General features: G+C 38.7%; 1 long non-coding RNA gene across 1 annotated transcript; it reads right to left on the minus strand.

Moving 5' to 3' along the window:
• Positions 1-1,179: 1,179 nt before the first annotated feature.
• LOC127861591 (uncharacterized) lies at positions 1,180-2,746 on the minus strand. Its single transcript, XR_008040280.1, has 2 exons — positions 2,192-2,746; positions 1,180-2,049 (listed from the first exon to the last, which is right to left on the minus strand). It is a non-coding gene; the product is annotated as an uncharacterized LOC127861591 (long non-coding RNA).
• Positions 2,747-20,216: the final 17,470 nt, after the last annotated feature.

A 20,216-nucleotide genomic window follows, 5' to 3' on the forward strand; every position in this document is an offset into this window, starting at 1 on the left:
ACTTACGTGGGATATACACACACTGTGGACGATTTGACTGAGGATGCGGCAGTAGCACTTAGATTAGTCCCTTCGGACCGTTTGCTTATCGAGACAGATGTCCCGTATTTTGGTGGCCCCACCATTGGGAATACGTCATCCCCAATGGTGGTTGGGCTGGCAGCCAAACGTGTCGGTCGGGTTAGATGCGAAAGCACCAAAAGTGTGCTAAGGGACACAGTTGCAAACACTCGGGCACTCTACCGGTTGAACTGGTAAGGGATGAGGGCTGTCTGTAGGTTGTACCGTTAGTTTAATGTAGTTAGGGGGCGATAGTTTCTTTTATTTCCTTGTACGGATTGTTGTTTCATTCCATTTCTTTTAATTTCCTTGAAGTACGGGTCTTTGCCATTTTTCTGTATAGAAGTGAAAGTTAAATTTGCCGCATGTTGCATTTTTTGTTAGTGATAGGATTTTTCATTCCATTCCGCATTCCAATTTTCTTCCATTTTCTTATGTCTAGATAAATTTTCCGTGAATTTTCCGCATGTTGCATTAGTCTGACACCACAAACCTTGTTTCCTATAAATGCTTTGGGTTTTTTCTTAAGTACATAACATTATTGTTGATGGTGATCTTGCAAGGTGGCAACTTGTGGGTGGTTTCTCCATGCCAAATAACCCACCTGTAGTTGAGCTGGTAAATGTGATGATGATTTTTTAATGATTATGGCGGTGGTGGAAGTAGTAGTTGTGATGCTGGTGGTGATAGTGATGATGACAGTCTTTGTAGTTTAGCTGGTAAATGTGATGATGATTTTTTAATGATTATGGCGGTGGTGGAAGTAGTAGTTTGTGATGATGGTGGTGCTAGTGATGATGATAGTCTCTGAAGTTGAGCTGGTGAATGTGATGATGTTGGTAAGAATGATTGAATTAAAGGACTGTATGAGCCTAGATAGGCACCCAGACTGGCCTGCGAAGTTTGCGCAGGCTGATTAATGTAAGCTACCATAATACAGTTCAAGTGTTCAAATTCATAACTTCTTTTTTTTTTACAGGATTCTTTGTTTTGTTTACCAGGTGCAAGTTCACTGTAGTTGATTTATTTTTTTATTTATTGTATTCCCCTTAGTGGTGACGGCTTTGAAAGCAGCATAGCTCTTCATTAGGTTTACAGGGTGCCTTAAACCTCCCGGGCAAGACACTAAGTCACAGGCTAATGCACAGTCTAATACCTTCCGTCACAGGCTCACATACACAAGCTCAAGAGAGCATACGCTAACGCTCACGTCACAGGCTATAAGCCTGGGCTGTGAGCTTGGGAGTGTTGTTTTATTTTAGGGCTCAGTATTAAGGCCATTTATTCCATTAGCCCTTTATTGGCCTCGCCCACCAGTCCATTATTCTTTTGTCTTTTGGTTCTTTTTATTTTTGTACGGTCTCCTGTGAGTAGAACTCACTGGTAGGTTCTTTTCATTTTTCTTGTTTAATATACCTTCTCTATTTTTTAAATTTAACCAAAACTGTCTGTTTGCAGTTATGGTGTTTGCATAATTCAGATATTTTTTGTAATGTAAAATTTGGCTGGTAGGATGTAGGTGCACGTTGGCCACTGTAAGGCGGTGGTTGTAGACCTGACACTCATACCTCGGCTTCTCCTCTTTGTGTACGTCATTCGTGTACTCTTATCATTTTTACTTGTTTGATTGTTTAGTATATCTTTTTATTCATGTTTCCCTGATTGGGAGTGGATATGCTGAAGTTGGTATTGCCACCCGGAAATTATAGAGAATAAATAAAGATTATTATAATTTTGTTATTAGATATTAAACAAGGGCTGTTTGTAAAACATGCATGCCCCCCATATGGGCTGTCCGTTGTAGTGGCAGCCATTGTGTGAATATGTTTTTTGTCACTGTGACCTTGACCTTTGACCTAGTGACCTGCGAAATCAATAGGGGTCATCTGCAAGTCACGATCAATGTACCTATGAAGTGTCATGATCCTAGGCAAAAGCGTTCTTGAGTTATCATCCGAAAATCATTTTACTATTTCGGGTCACCGTGACCTTGACCTTTGACCTAGTGACCTCAAAATCAATAGGGGTCATCTGCGAGTCATGATCAATCTACCCATGAAGTTTCATGATCCTAGGCGTATGCGTTGAGTTAGCATCCGGAAACCATTTTACTATTTCGGGTCACCGTGACCTTGACCTTTGACCTAGTGACCTCAAAATCAATAGGGGTCATCTGCAAGTCATGATCAATCTACCCATGAAGTTTCATGATCCTAGGCGTATGCGTTCTTGAGTTATCATTCAAAAACCATTTTACTATTTCTGGTCACTGTGACCTTGACCTTTGACCTAGTGACCTCAAAATCAATAGGGGTCATCTGCGAGTCATGATCAATTTACCTATGAAGTTTCATGATCCTAGGCCCAAGCGTTCTTGAGTTATCGTCTGACAACCACCTGGTGGACGGACCGACAGACCGACCGACCAACCAACAGACCGACATGAGCAAAGCAATATACCCCCTCTTCTTCGAAGGGGGGCATAAAAATGTACTTTAGAATGAAGTCTAACTCTTGATTTTGCAGTTGATACAACAATGTACAGGTAGCTCAAAAAAATGTTGTTGATACAACAATGTACATGGTGCTCCTTAAAATGTAGTTTATACAACAATCTAGCTCCTCAAAATGCATTTATTTTAAGACAACAATCTAACTCCTGAAAATGTAGTTAATACAGCAATCTAGATCCTCAAAATTTCTTTCAGACAACTCCTCAAAATATTGATTACACAACAATTTTTGACTCTTTAAATATCTTTTGAACACCAATCGAGCTACTGTAAATGTAGTTTAAATAGGGAAACAGCGGAACAAGATTTAGTTTGGACACATATTTAGTGAATTCAAATGTACTTTTTTTGATTAGTTTGGAAACAAATTTAGTGACTTCAAATGTTAAAAGTAAATCCTGAAGTAAACAGGTGACCACAAGTCTGATGTGTGGTGTTGACACTGGTTCGAACTTTGCCTTAAGATCATCTGATAAAACTTCTGACCAAGTTTGGTGAAGATCGGATGATAACTACTTGAATTAGAAAGCCAACACCATGCTTAATGTTTCAAACGCACTAAGTGACCCCGTGACCTAGTTTTTGACCTGGCATGACCCATATTCGAACTTGACCTAGACATCATCTAGATACAACTTCTGACCAAATTTGGTTAAGATCAGATGAAAAAAACTTGAATTAGAGAGCAGACACTTAATACGGACAGACAGACCGACAGACAAGTTCACTCCTATATACTCCCCTAAACTTCGTTTGTGGGGGTATAATTACAAATCAGATGTGACCCGTGAACTATAAGAGGTGGTAATTCATTTTTACACAAAAGGTTTACAAAAAAATAGACACAATTAAAACAAAATTGTATCAGATGGTGACATATTACACTATTGGCAAAATCAAAGTCCTTTCTGAAAAGAAGCAATGATCTGCAACACTGATACAGGATATTTCAAACAAGGGAATACTGAGGTCTCTTCCTTCAAAGTGTCGACAACTTCCCTGCATTCCATAAATCATAAATGCAGTCACAAACTTCCAAAAGCATCAAACTTAAAGCAAAGGTCTTAAATGTCTGTGTTACAATTGGTTATAATATGCTACAGCGTCCAAATATACGGTAGAACTGGTAAATGCATATGAAGTTATTATTATAATTAGTTTTAACTTTGAAATTCCACTTCACTAACAACTTTAGAAATTTCACTAAACTTACAATAAAAGTAAAAATATGGATTTTTTAATGCTAACATAGATGAGGAAGAAGTTTGAACTGGGTGCACAGATTATTTTGGAAATGATACTGCCCGACCATTGACCAGTCAGTTGAATAACAATGACTGTGCAAGTCAGGACACCTCATGCCTGAGGAAATCATGTGATCTTTTAGTGCTTCAAAATCAGGGTGAAGCTTGCGCTTATACCAGGGACTCTTAACTTGTGATGCAATTGCTTAATAACACTTTGCATGCTGGGAAATTTGTCGTCTTCTAAAATGTCTTCTGCTGAATTTCTATAATTAGCATTTTCTTCGATTTTATCAGAATAGCAAACAGTTTGACTCCTGATGAGACGCCACGTTCTGTGGAGTCTCATCTGGATCCAAACTGTTTGCAAAGGCCTTCAAAATTTGGTTCCAGCACTGAAAGAGTTAAGTCGCTGCACTACAACATTGAACAGCTACTAAATAGTGAAGTATTGATACACGATGTAGCAATCACAGGATTTCAAACGTCCAAGAGATACTCAGTGGTCACCTGTTTTACAGCAGGATTACTTAACATTCAACACACTTTCACTTGTAAGTAATTTAATTCTTGGATAACTTGCTTAATTTTTAAGTCGATACAAAACTTACCAATGTTAATGGTAGACAATTGAGTTACACTCTTGACAAGAGTTGATTTGTAGATTGTGGAAAAAAACTACTGCAATCATTGTCCATACATATATGACAATCTACATTATACATCTTGTTGATATGTCTTAAATGCCTAAAACACAGACCAACTATAATTCTATATCGCTTTTTTATAGATATAGACATAGACCATCAACTTTAATGGAAATACATGTGAAACATGATTCTTCCATATCACACAACTCTTAATGATACAAGTGGGAGTTGATTGTTCATAGACATACATATTATTATTATTATGTGACTTAATTTTATCTTAAAAGTTAAGAAAATTACAACACACAATATTCTCTATAAATGTAAGTCCAACATACACTAGAAATGCCTCCACAATACCTGTTTGGCAACAGACAAATTGAGTATATATTAACCCGGCATGACCCATAATCGAACTTGACCTAGATATTGTCTAGATACAACTTCTGACCACATTTGGTAAAGATCAGATGAAAACTTCTTCAACAAGCACATTCGTAGAATTGATATCCCCCCCCCCCCCCCCAATATGCTTCTGGACACAAAAGTGTTATATTTGACACTCAAAAAAGCATTTTTTCGAGATACAAAGGGCCATAACTCCGTTATTAACAGATGGTGTACAAGGCTATTTGGCATGCATCATCCTCTTATTCATATGTATACTCATACCAATTAAGTTTCAATGAAATCCATCAAAGCACTTCAAAGATATGGCTCCGGACACAAAAAAAGCATTTTTTCAAGATACAAAGGGCCATAACTCTGTTATTAACAGGTGGGGTACAATGCTATTTGGCGTGCATCATCCTCTTATCCATATATATATATACTCATACCAAGTTTCAATGAAATCCGCCAAAGCCCTTCCAAGATATGGCTCCCAACACAAAAGTGCCGTACGGACGGACGGACGGAAGGAAAGACGGACAACGCCAAAACAATATCCCTCCGCCTATGGCGGTGGATAATTAGAGACACAATGCTAAATGTTTGGAATGCACTAACTGACCTCGTAACCTAGTTTTTGACCTGGCATGACCCATATTCGAACTGTATACAACTTCTGACCAAGTTTGGTGAAGATAGTATGAAGACTATTTGAATTAGACAGCGGACACTGCTGTGGACGCCGCGTGCACACCTTCACCAGCCCGCCAAGGGTGATCTTATAATACGTCCTGTTTTTATAAAACGGGCGTATAAAAATGAGGCTGCTGAAAAGCTGTAACTAAGGCAGCTAAAAAAAAAATTAATTAGTGCAGGGCTCTCGACAAAGTCGCATAAAGTTTCAAAACTTTGCCGTGTTCTGAGCTCTCAGTGAAAAAAACTTCGCCTTAATTTTTTGCTTTGCGGACTTTACAAAATTTGTCAAAATCCCCGGGAAAACACAACGCCTGTCAATAGAATTGAAACCACGCCTCTGGGCGTATCTTGATTGCCGATACAGGCACTGAGTGTAATGCTTGTCGGCATCATAATGGGAGCGTTGTTCCAGCACATATATAAACTAGAAATGGCGCGGCAGAGGCCAGAGTATCCCCATGCCACATGTTTGACCCAGGGGCGCCCAGGGTTGGTAATGGGGCCATGCAAAGTTGAGATTGACCATATTGTCATAAGAGAAGTTCAGTATCAATTAGAAGTGAATCGGTGTAAAAATGAAGAAGTTATAGTAAAAGGCAATTTTGGGTGGGTGTGGTCTATGTGGGCGGGGCACCCCAGGGTTGGTAATGGGGCCATGCATAGTTGAGATTGACCGTATTGTCATAAGATCTGAGGTTCAGTATCAATTTGAAGTAAATCAATGTAGAAATGAAGAAATTATAGTAAAAGGCAATTTTGGGTGGGTGTGATCTATGTGGGCGGGGCACCCCAGGGTTGGTAATGGGGCCATGCATAGTTGAGATTGACCGTATTGTCATAAGAGAGGTTCAGTATCAATTTGAATTAAATCGGTGTAGAAATGAAGAAATTATAATAAGACAATTTTTGGTGGACGTGGCCTATGTGGGCGGGGCGCCCCAGGGTTTGTTATGGGGCCATGCATAGTTGAGATTGACCGTATTGTCATAAGAGAGGTTCAGTATCAATTTAAAGTGAATCGGTGTAGAAATGAAGAAGTTAATGTAAAATAACCTAAAAAAATGAGTGAAAATCTCTGACCCGGCCCCACCCTAACCCCCATAACTTTTGACCCAGGGATCAGATCAAAATTCCAAATAGTGCTGGGTCGCACATATGCTCATAGCTACCATGTGTGTAAGTTTCAAGGTTGTAGTGCTAATAGTGTAGGAGGAGATAGTGGCCAGGACGGACAGATGGACGGCGGAGAAAACCACAATATACCCACGCTTTTCAAAACGCGTGGGGATAAAAATAAAGTCTATGTTTGTTTACAGATTCTGCAATGAAAATGAAAGACAGACAGAACTTTTTTAATGTTCAAATATATAAATACATAATAAAAATACATGTATTATGTTTGTTGTATTATGTAGAGACCATATGCGTAACTAACGCTTACATTATCCAGTAGATACCGTTTATCATCGAAACACAATTAACTAAAAGAATTGGGAAACCAGCAATTATTACTCATAATGCTATTGTTTGCGTTGATTAAAATGAATTTATAAACAATCGTCTGCGTATGTAGATCAAGAAAACTGTAACATTTCTTAATTTATATATGAATCATATTTACTATACATGTACAATGACATCATCGTGGATGACTGTGATGCATATCTACTGGGTCATGATTTGAAAAACATGCCTTGCAGGGGATGCAACTACTGTCAACAAGTAGAGAAGAAATGGGGACAATAGATGATGTGGTCCTCTCGGCAAAATCAAGGGCTAAAGGGTCTGAGAAGACACTGGAAGTATATGATCCAGGTATACTCAATACAGAGGAGATTATTAACACTGTCAGGAAAGAGAAACTGAGTCGAATAACCGAAACAGAGTACTGTGAAGCTCAAGTATATAAAAGCATGGTAAAAATGCTCTATCGCCAGTCGAAAGACACAACTGTTCCGAAGTAGACTTTGAGCTCAGGACTATCTTTGTTTACTGACAGCACACGTTGTAGTTTATTATTGTTAGTATAATAACTAATATAGTTATTATCATTAATTTTGATATTATAATAGTTTATAAGTGGTTGTAGTATTAATTGTAGTATTATAAGTAGTTTTTATATTATTATCATTATAAGTAGTTATAGTATTTTTAAGTTGTTTTTATATTATTAACATAATAAGACGTTTTAGTATTATTAATATCATATTATAGAATATAGAATATAATTATAGCAAACAGGATAACTAGACTAAATAATCACAATACAATTTATATTAATTGCTATAGTTTTTTTTCAATAGTAGACATAGTATTAATATTAATAAATTTTATATAATATATTGTATAATATATTATTAGTACACACAGTGGTTTTAATATTATTAGTAGTAATATTATAGGTGTTATCATTATTTCTAATAATATTAGTTAAAACAGTGGTTGCAGTATTATTGGTCGTATTATAAATAGTAATTATATTATTACCATTATAAGTGGTAAGCGTATTATTAAGTTGTATTTAGATTAGTATTATTATAAGTAGTGATAGTATTATTAGTAACATATTTTTAGCAATAGTAATAATTTATAAAATAATAATATTATTATAGTGGTACTTGTAGTAGTAGTTTTAGTATAAGGGAGATGGCTCAGGCTCAGGTAAAACTACCGAAGATGGAAAAAAAGGAAGAACCAAATTGCAACCATTATCGTTGCAACTGGTGCTTGAAATACACTGGACCCAGGCTTCTACGACACCAGATGATTTGCAGCAAATGCCCAGCCGGGACGGATTTGCTTGACAATTACAACGATGTGAAAGACAACTATGTTGTAATCGCCGCCAACAAAGCGGTCCCAGAAGGATGTCTGCCAGCAGACAGGATGTACACCGCATCCGAGGTATGTGGAGTTTAAAGTTTAAATAGATCATCGTTTCTGCTTTATTTGTTTACGTTTTGCTGTACAATTTACGAAATAGATAATCTGTGATATACCGCTGTTTGTACTGTAATGTAAATGTTATTTGATATCAATACAGGGAGAGCGCATGTTGTTACTTAGGTCCTACACGATTTTGCTCACTAGATGTACTTCTTGGTATATGATGTATCTGTGTCAACTGTACATGTGATAAATTTGGAAATGTTTAAATTAGGTGTACGCTATCCTTGAGGAATGGGGTCATGACATAATTCCGGCAGGAGCTGGCATATGGACGTCGCCGAAAGAGCCTGCAAACCGCTCGGTGAAACGTCGCTTTCTGCGTTTTCAACTAGAAGAAGTGCCGGTTGCGGACAAGCGTCGACTATCCATTTCCACGTTGCTGTTCAAGGTGTCTCCGCCGAAGGTGCAAGCGAAACAGGCAATTCTCAGTTTGGCCACACCTCGGACAGTTTCGCCCACAGTCAGTCGCGCCCAGGACAGCTGAGGAGGTCTTGCCACACGGCAAGAAGCGCACGCTGTGGTCCCCTGAAGGCAAACGCGACGATTACGTTATGTCGTGTTCCACATCTAAAGGAAAGCGGCGGGTGATTGTCTCCAGTGATGAGGATTCCGAGTCGGACATTGCAGCTGCCGGCGAAAGCGACTACGTATTTTCGCCTGCTGTCAGCAGAGACAACGCGACGGTGTCCGACGTCGCTCGCACAGGCGCCAGGCTCTGACAGCCTTCTACCGTCCCTGTAGCTGACCGCGAACAGAACGCGAACGGTAGGCTGTTTACCAAAGACCTGCGGAAGGTGGTTAAAGAATCTGGCTTCTTGGATGTTCCAGTAAAGTTTGCAGATCTGTCGATATTTCGCGTAATTAGACCTCCGTCGTCAGTGTAAAACACGGTATGAAATGCTCGTGTTTTCGCTTGTACACCTTTGTACATCATTTAGATATCACGCATTTTTCCTATCATTCCAGAACTATTCGAGACCCTTAAACGGGCAGACAAGGGTGACCCCACGATTGACAATACCCTGGCCAACGTGACGAGGGTAGTGTACCGGATAATGATGACGGCACATGGCCAGGGCAACCAAGTGCAGGTGGTTCCGTTTCACACCGAGGCCCTGACTATAGAAGCTTACGATAAGGTCCTTTTACTTTTTTGACAAGGGCATTGGGTATAGTATCAAAACTAAATGTAATTATACTAAGAACTATAAGCATTTCTTGGAATATCTTAGAATGGATATGGATTTAGAGCTGAGAGTTAAAAATACACGTGAGTATAGTAGGCTTGAAGTTCTCCTCAAGCATATTGCCGTCGTGTTATCGGGTCTCGATTCACGTGTTAATAAACAACACAAAATCGAGAAGAACAACAAGAAGCTGCCACCTACGCTCCCCGCCGTGATGCAAGTTATTACCATGTCGAAAGAGAAATTCAACACGATCATGGAAAACATCAAACATGCGAAGGAGAACACCGGTAAGATTCTCAACAAGACGGATGTTGCTTTCCTGAACAGACATATGACGGTTTATATTTGTTTGGCCCAAGGTCAGAGTGCCGGCGCAGCCAAGAATATGCAAGTCAGGGAATTTAATGCTGCTTTTCACGGCGAGCGTGTTTCTCATATTAATGGCGATTACATTATTATATTTGTAGCCAATCAAAAGACTGCCGACACGCACGACTGCCGCAACGCCCTATCTCCGTACTGGATTACTGCTTTTGATTTATATTACAGATATGTGCGCACCATCATCGCCAGTCAGAAGCAAGTGACAAACCCATACTTCTTCACGCAGTACGACGGTAATCACTACAAGAACGCAGAACGACTGTAATCACTACAAGAAAATCAGCGACAGGATTGAAAAGTTGCAGAAACAGTTCAACGTGCCCAAGATCACGGCATCAATGGCTCAGATCGCGATTGAGACGTATTAACAAGACAGGTCTGCGGAGCAACAGAGGTTAGTCTAAAACCACCGGTGTCACTTGGAGCGGGTAGCAGCCAGCCACTACAAGGTCGGATTTAAGCAATCTGCTGTTGCCGCTCTGACAGTGATAGAGGATATCATGGCCATTCAGGCTGAGGAGGGAGACAACGGCTGAACAGAAGCCTTCGCCCACGAAAACTCATTCTGCCAAACTCACCGACGACGCCGAGGAAATCCATGCATGCTGTTCTGCCAACCTCACCCACCACGCCAAAGCAGGTTAAGGTGCAAGAAATTCTTGATGGCCTGACCGAGAGAGCGGGCGTCATGTCCGAGTCATGGCCCATATATGACCATAAGTGGATCATTATTATCACATGTGTAGATTTTGGGTTTAGTCGAATGAAATTTATTTGAAACGGAAAAAAAACATCAAAAAAGGTGATTTTAATAGTCATTTATGATATATGGCCTCTGCTTTGTCAGAATCTATGGCCCATATATGGATCATTAAGGTACTATAAGTGACATAAGGCAGAAAACGCTCTATTGCTTAAAAGTCATTGTTAAATGTTAAAACAACGCATTACAAATGCCAAACGCATATAAATGTCTTCCTAATCTCGATATAATGGTAAATCAAGTAATTTATATATATTTTTTTTTTGGACTTAGTCATTTTCGAGCGTTTTTGGATTTAGTCGTTTTGGACCCTCCGTGTAGGAGATTGTTTTATTGGGAAAAAATTCGTCTGTAATCGGCGCAAGAGCGCGTCAATCCCTAATGTGGCTTCCTGGAACAGCAGGGAACGGTCCAAAGCTCATGAAAACACAGAAGGGGGACCAATACCCGGAACAATCTGCTGTACTTCATATCAATATACGCAAGAAAATAGTTATGAAACAATGAAAGACAAACAAAACTGACTAATCAATAAAAGCTTGCTGTATGCGACGCATGCTAGTAATACGTCTTTATTACAATCGAAGTATCAATGATATTAATAATAATATAAATAACACAAATAAATCTACCAACCTAGGCACCCCTCAAGAAAAGGGGCAGGTAGTATGCGACTATCACGGCCTCCAAATATCGTATGAGGAGGGTGAAAAAAGGATGAAGAGCAAGGACCCGAAAGACACTTATTACATGTTCTTCATGAAAGAAGGTAAGTTTTGCATTGATGCATCTTAAGAATGTTCTTGTCATTCTAGGGGCGTGTTCATGACAACACTCGGGCGAGGTCTGAACCATTCGCGCAAGAACTTCAATGTGAAGGCCAAGAAAAAGACATTAGACGGCAACACAGTTATTCTTCTAGTAGCGACCAGATGTATAAACAAAGATGAGCTCCTCTTCGACTACGGGGTAAAAACCGGGGAAGACGGCGAACAAATAGATTAGCTGAAGCAATAAAATGTCTTGCCCCAATAGGTAAGTAATTGGTAAGTATCGCCCGCTTGACTCCAGGCCCATAAATGGAACAAGAGGTGAACATAAGGTTCCATGTGTGGATCATATTTTCACATTTTTAGATTTTTGGTTTATTCGACCGGAAATCACCTGAAAAGAAGAAAAAAACACATCAAAAACCCGTGATCTGCATCACCATTTATGACATATTGCACCTGCCATGTCTGAGTCATGACCCATATATGACCATACATGGATCATTATTATCACATGTGTAGATTTTGGGTTTAGTCGAATGAAATTCATTTGAAACGGGAAAAAAACATCAAAAAAGGTCATTTTAATAGTCATTTATGATATACGGCCTCTGCTTTGTCAGAATCTAGGGCCCATATATGGATCATTATGGTACTATAAGTGACATAAGGCAGAAAACGCTCTATCGCTTAAAAGTCATTGTCAAATGTTAAAACAACGCATTACAAATGCCAAACGCATATAAATGTCTTCCTAATCTCGATATAATGGTAAATCAAGTAATTTATATATATATTTTTTTTGGGACTTAGTCATTTTCGAGCGTTTTTGGATGTAGTTGTTTTGGACCCTCCGTGTAGGAGATTGTTTTATTGTGAAAAAAGTCGTCTGTAATCGGCGCAAGAGCCCGTCAATCCCTAATGTGGCTTCCTGGAACAGCAGGGAACAGTCCTAAGCCCGTGAAAACACAGAGGGGAGAGTAATAGCCGGAACAATCTGCTGTACTTCATATCAATATACGCAATATAATAGTTATGAAACAATGAAAGACAAACAAAACTGACTAATCAATAAAAGCTTGCCGTCTGCGACGCATGCTAGTAATACGTATTTATTACAATCGAAGTATCAATGATATTAATAATAATATAAATAACACAAATAAATCTACCAACCTAAGCACCCCTCAAGAAAAGGTGCAGGTAGTATGCGACTATCATGGCCTCCAAATATCGTATGAGGAGGGTGAAAAAAGGATGAAGAGCAAGGACCTGAAAGACACTAATTACATGTTCTTCATGAAAGAAGGTAAGTTTTGCATTGATGCATGTAAAGAATGTTCTTGTCATTCTAGGGGCGTGTTCATGACAACACACGGACGAGGTCTGAACCATTCGCGCAAGAACTTCAATGTGAAGGCCAAGAAAATGACATTAGACGGCAACACAGTTATTCTTCTAGTAGCGACCAGATGTATAAACAAAGATGAGGAGCTCCTCTTCGACTACGGGGTAAAAACCGGGGAAGACGGCAAACAAATAGATTGGCTGAAGTAATAAAATGTCTTGCCACAATAAGTAAGTAATTGGTAAGTATCGCCCGCTTCACTCCAGGCCCATAAATGGAACAAGAGGTGAACATGAGGTTCCATATGTGGATCATATTTTCACATTTTTAGATTTTTGGTTTATTCGACGGGAAATCACCTGAAACGAAGAAAAAAACACATCAAAAACCCGTGATCTGCATCACCATTTATGACATATTGCACCTGCCATGTCTGAGTCATGGCCCATATATGACCATACGTGGATCATTATTATCACATGTGTAGATTTAGGGTTTAGTCGAATGAAATTTATTTGAAACGGGAAAAAAACATCAAAAAAGGTGATTTTAATAGTCATTTATGATATACAACCTCTGCTTTGTCAGAATCTATGGCCCATATATGGATCATTATGGTACTATAAGTGACATAAGGCAGAAAACGCTCTATGGCTTAAAAGTCATTGTTAAATGTTAAAACAACGCATTACAAATGCCAAACGCATATAAATGTCTTCCTAATCTCGATATAATGGTAAATCAAATAATTTATATTTTTTTTTTGGACTTAAGTCATTTTCGAGCGTTTTTGGACTTAGTCATTTTGGACCCTCCGTGTAGGAGATTGTTTTATTGGGAAAAAAGTCGTCTGTAATCGGCGCAAGAGCCCGTCAATCCCTAATGTGGCTTCCTGGAACAGCAGGGAACGGTCCTAAGCCCATGTAAACACAGAAGGGGGAACAATAGCCGGAACAATCTGCTGTACTTCATATCAATATACGCAATATAATAGTTATGAAACAATGAAAGGCAAACAAAACTGACTAATCAATAAAAGCTTGTCGTCTGCGAAGCATGCTAGTAATACGTATTTATTACAATCGAAGTATCAATGATCTTAATAATAATATAAATAACACAAATAAATCTACCAACCTAGGCACCCCTCAAGAAAAGGGTCAGGTAGTATGCGACTATCACGGCCTCCAAATATCTATGAGGAGGGTGAAAAAAGGATGAAGAGCAAGGACCCGAAAGACACTAATTACATGTTCTTCATGAAAGAAGGTAAGTTTTGCATTGATGCATCTAAAGAATGTTCTTGTCATTCTAGGGGCGTGTTCATGACAACACTCGGACGAGGTCTGAACCATTCGCGCAAGAACTTCAATGTGAAGGCCAAGAAAAAGACATTAGACGGCAACACAGTTATTCTTCTAGTAGCGACCAGATGTATAAACAAAGATGAGGAGCTCCTCTTCGACTAAAGGGTAAAAACCGGGAAAGACGGCAAACAAATAGATTGACTGAAGCAATAAAATGTCTTGCCACAATAGGTAAGTAATTGGTAAGTATCACCCGCTTGACTCCAGGCCCATAAATGGAACAAGAGGTGAACATGAGGTTCCATATGTGGATCATATTTTCACATTTTTAGATTTTTGGTTTATTCGACGGGAAATCACCTGAAACGAAGAAAAAAACACATCAAAAACCGGTGATCTGCATCATCATTTATGACATATTGCACCTGCAATGTCTGAGTCATGGCCCATATAAGACCGTACGTAGATCATTATTATCACATGTGTAGATTTTGGGTTTAGGCGAATGAAATTCATTTGAAACGGTAAAAAAACATCAAAAAAGGTGATTTTAATAGTCATTTATGATATAAAGCCTCTGCTTTGTCAGAATCTATGGCCCATATATGGATCATTATGGTACTATAAGTGGCACAAGGCAGAAAACGCTCTATGGCTTAAAAGTCATTGTTAAATGTTAAAACAACGCATTACAAATGCCAAACGCATATAAATGTCTTCCTAATCTCGATATAATGGTAAATCAAGTAATTTATATATTTTTTTTGGACTTAGTCATTTTCAAGCGTTTTTGTACTTAGTCATTTTGGACCCTCCGTGTAGGAGATTGTTTTATTGGGAAAAAAGTCGTCTGTAATCGGCGCAAGAGCGCGTCAATCCCTAATGTGGCTTCCTGGAACAGCAGGGAACGGTCCTAAGCCCGTGAAAACACAGAAGGGAGAGTAATAGCTGGAAAAATCTGCTGTACTTCATATCAATATACGCAATATAATAGTTATGAAACAATGAAAGACTAACAAAACTGACTAATCAATAAAACCTTGCCGTCTGCGACGCATGCTAGTAATACGTATTTATTACAATCGAAGTATCAATGATATTAATAATAATATAAATAACACAAATAAATCTACCAACCTAGGCACCCCTCAAGAAAAGGGGCAGGTAGTATGCGACTATCAGGGCCTCCAAATATCGTATGAGGAGGGTGAAAAAAGGATGAAGAGCAAGGACCCGAAAGACACTAATTACATGTTCTTCATGAAAGAAGGTAAGTTTAGCATTGATGCATCTAAAGAATGTTCTTGTCATTCTAGGGGCGTGTTCATGACAACACTCGGGCGAGGTCTGAACCATTCGCGCAAGAACTTCAATGTGAAGGCCAAGAAAAAGACATTAGACGGCAACACAGTTATTCTTCTAGTAGCGACCAGATGTATAAACAAAGATGAGGAGCTCCTCTTCGACTACGGGGTAAAAACCGGGGAAGACGGCAAACAAATAGATTGGCTGAAGTAATAAAATGTCTTGCCACAATAAGTAAGTAATTGGTAAGTATCGCCCGCTTCACTCCAGGCCCATAAATGGAACAAGAGGTGAACATGAGGTTCCATATGTGGATCATATTTTCACATTTTTAGATTTTTGGTTTATTCGACAGGAAATCACCTGAAACGAAGAAAAAAACACATCAAAAACCCGTGATCTGCATCACCATTTATGACATATTGCACCTGCCATGTCTGAGTCATGGCCCATATATGACCATACGTGGATCATTATTATCACATGTGTAGATTTTGGGTTTAGTCGAATGAAATTCATTTGAAACGGGAAAAAAACATCAAAAAAGGTGATTTTAATAGTCATTTATGATATACAACCTCTGCTTTGTCAGAATCTATGGCCCATATATGGATCATTATGGTACTATAAGTGACATAAGGCAGAAAACGCTCTATGGCTTAAAAGTCATTGTTAAATGTTAAAACAACGCATTACAAATGCCAAACGCATATAAATGTCTTCCTAATCTCGATATAATGGTAAATGAAGTAATTTATATATTTTTTTTGGACTTAGTCATTTTCGAGCGTTTTTGGACTTAGTCATTTTGGACCCTCCGTGTAGGAGATTGTTTTATTGGGAAAAAAGTCGTCTGTAATCGGCGCAAGAGCGCGTCAATCCATAATGTGGCTTCCTGGAACAGCAGGGAACGGTCCTAAGCCCATGTAAACACAGAAGGGGGAACAATAGCGGGAACAATCTGCTGTACTTCATATCAATATACGCAATATAATAGTTATGAAACAATGAAAGGCAAACAAAACTGACTAATCAATAAAAGCTTGCCGTCTGCGACGCATGCTAGTAAACGTATTTATTACAAGCGAAGTATCATTGATATTAGTAATAATATAAATAACACAAATAAATCTACCAACCTAGGCACCCCTCAAGAAAAGGGGCAGGTAGTGTGCGACTATCACGGCCTCCAAATATCGTATGAGGAGGGTGAAAAAAGGATGAAGAGCAAGGACCCGAAAGACACTAATTACATGTTCTTCATGAAAGAAGGTAAGTTTTGCATTGATGCATCTAAAGAATGTTCTTGTCATTCTAGGGGCGTGTTCATGACAACACTCGGGCGAGGTCTGAACCATTCGCGCAAGAACTTCAATGTGAAGGCCAAGAAAAAGACATTAGACCGCAACACAGTTATTCTTCTAGAAGCGACCAGATGTATAAACAAAGATGAGGAGCTCCTCTTCGACTACGGGGTAAAAACCGGGGAAGACGGCAAACAAATTGATTGGCTGAAGCAATAAAATGTCTTGCCACAATAGGTAAGTAATTGGTAAGTATCGCCCGCTTGACTCCAGGCCCATAAATGGAACAAGAGGTGAACATGAGGTTCCATAATATGTGGATCATATTTTCACATTTTTAGATTTTTGGTTTATTCGACGGGAAATCACCTGAAACGAAGAAAAACAAGGGACAAAATTGTCACAAAACCAGGTTTTCATTGTGAAAAAAAATCTGATAAAGGGAGACAACTCAAACTGAACTTTTTAAATGAACAAACAAAATTAACACCCTTTGTAAGTTTGTTTTAAAATAAATCTATTTTTAGTCGTGGCGACCTTGACATTGGAGATATTGACGTGATTCTTTTGTGCAACACACCTTCCCATGATGGTGAACAAATGTGCCAAATGATTTTAAAATATCATAATGAATGACATAGTTATAGCCCAGACAAGCTCATTTATGGCTATTTTTTACCTTTGAACTCAAAGTGTGACCTTGACCTTGGAGATATCGACGTAATTATTTCGCGCGACACACCGTCCAATGATGGTGAACAAATGTGCCAAATGATTTTAAAATCTGACAATGAACGACATAGTTATGGCTCGGACAAGCTCATTTATGGCCATTTTTGACCTTTGAACTCAAAGTGTGACCTTGACCTTGGAGATATAGACGTAATTATTTCGCGCGACACACCGTCCAATGATGGTGAACAAATGTGCCAAATGATTTTAAAATCTGACAATGAACGACATAGTTATGGCCCGGACAAGCTTGTTCCGCCAGCCCGCCAGCCAGCCAGCCAGCCCGCCAGCCAGCCAGCCAGCCAGCCCGCCCGCATTCGCCAATCTAATAACCAGTTTTTTCCTTCGGAAAACCTGGTTAAAAACACATCAAAAACCCGTGATCTGCATTATCATTTATGACATATTGCACCTTATCTTTAAAGAAACATTATATGTCTATAAAGTAGCTTTATCTTTATAGAATAAGGTTCTCAAGGCATGAAATTTTACTATCTATTTGTACAAAGGAGCAGTATTTGGGGACCTTTGGGGGAAAGAACTTGAAGGCAGCCATCCGCAATGTCAAGCAGCGCATGGCACACAACCAAGTCTGGTCTATGTACAGCCATATCGGGCAAAATCAGAAGAAGGCGCTGCACATGTGGCATGCCATTCTTGGTATTATTTGTTTCAAAGTTTGGTATTAGACAACACATTAGCGATGTAAAAACACCTACAGTATTCTTTCTATTATCATAAAACATTATATTAAATTTAATGGAGAATGTGTCATGTCCTCGTTAAATATTGTAATAATTACAAGAGCATAACTAGTGCTACGCGCGCCTACGGGTGCAGTTTTGAATAAATGAAAGCTTGTCAGATTTAGTGATTTTCCCAGGAGGGCAAAGGGGCATGGCGCATTACTTTCAAAAAGGGCATTTTAGCGCGCAGTTTAGGCAAAAAAGGGCAAAAACGTTCCCTGAATACCTGAATTACGGGGCAACATGTAATCGCATCTGAAGCAGTTGTGGAAAAAATATCATATAAACAGGCACATTTAATGGTAATTGATGTATTTAACTTACTATGATTTATATTAATATATTTACCTTGCAATGTACATTTAAGTTCCATGCTGTTTGAATAAACTGTACAGCACGACAAACATAATAAAGCAATATATGCATATATGAATCTGATTATACACAGATCCACTAACATATAAATGAAACCATGTTTGTCTTATCCCATTTTCTAACAATAATCTTGCCAGATGTTTAAAATAACATTGCGAGTAAATTGATCGCTAACAATATGCAAACACTCGTTTCCGTGACATACATCCACCAAGTAGATTACAAATAAATAAATAATGTGTTGCTATCTAAAACATTTTTATGCATCGTTGGTTATCACAGACATTTCATTAATTCCTTCTTAATGTATAATCTCCATCGTTAATTCGATCGTTTACGACGTTATTTGCCATTTTTGCCGAGTCGCAATTTAATTCTGTATAGTCCGCCATGTTGTTCAAATGTCAAATGATGTAAGCGACAGGTGCGCATAGCAACGTAAAATGGTATACGCGATTCGCATTTTGTTAAATTAGTATACGTCTCAGTAATTATTTCAATAATTAGATCTAATTATCTTAAAGACGAAAGCGATAAAGAATAAATTTGTTTGTGTTTTTAAATGTAATTATGCGTAAAAATATATGTTTTGATATAACTGAATAATGCATGCAATGCACAATTTCCACGAGAATAACATCCAGTTTTTCATCAAAAGTCTCCGAAGTAACGATTTTATCGTTGAGGCCGACCGAGAAGTGCGCTTGGTATAACATAGCCTCTGGCATTATCGATTGATACTGACACGGGGTTATTCACGCATGACTAAATCACTGCTTTTGAGCAGTCTACCTATAAATCGAGCACTGTAATAGATTAATCTGCTCAAATAATAGTCTCGAGTAAATCAAGCAAATCAAGTAAATCTCGTATGGCCAAATTTGCCTTTGAAAAGAAGGGTGCGTGGCGAAATTTGAGTTTGAAAAGGGCAGCGTGGGGATCCGGGAGGGCTGCGTGGCTTTTCGCCACGCTAAAATGGCCTGGGAAAAACACTAAGATTATTATTTATAAGGTCACATTGACCTTGACCTTTGACCTAGTGACCCAAAAATGGGTGTGGCGTGTAGAATTCATCAAGGTGCATCTACATATGAAGTTTCAAAGTTGTCGGTGGAAGCAATTTGATTTAAGAGCCAATGTTCAAAGCCTTAACAAAATGTAAAGGTTTTAGCAAAACGCGGACGTCTGGCTATGACAATACCTCGAGTTTTCTCCGAAAATGCGGAGCTAAAAAATAATGAAATAAATTATAGTTACGGTCTAAACCCCCAATGCCTAGCATTGATCAGAGCTCCAGATAAGGGCTGTCCAGCCGTAAATATGCCTTTTCATGAAGATTTACGCATTTATTTTTATAAACTGGACGTACAATTACGACATTAATATCCATTTTAAGCATTTACGAAAAAAATCTGGCCATACCGATACGTCTGCGTCAGAGCGGCGTGATTAGTTGGTCTCTAACCTAACGGCGCTTTTCGTTAATTTAA

The sequence above is a fragment of the Dreissena polymorpha genome, chromosome 16, assembly GCF_020536995.1.
Source record: "Dreissena polymorpha isolate Duluth1 chromosome 16, UMN_Dpol_1.0, whole genome shotgun sequence".
In the NCBI taxonomy this organism is placed as follows: Eukaryota; Metazoa; Mollusca; class Bivalvia; order Myida; family Dreissenidae; genus Dreissena; species Dreissena polymorpha.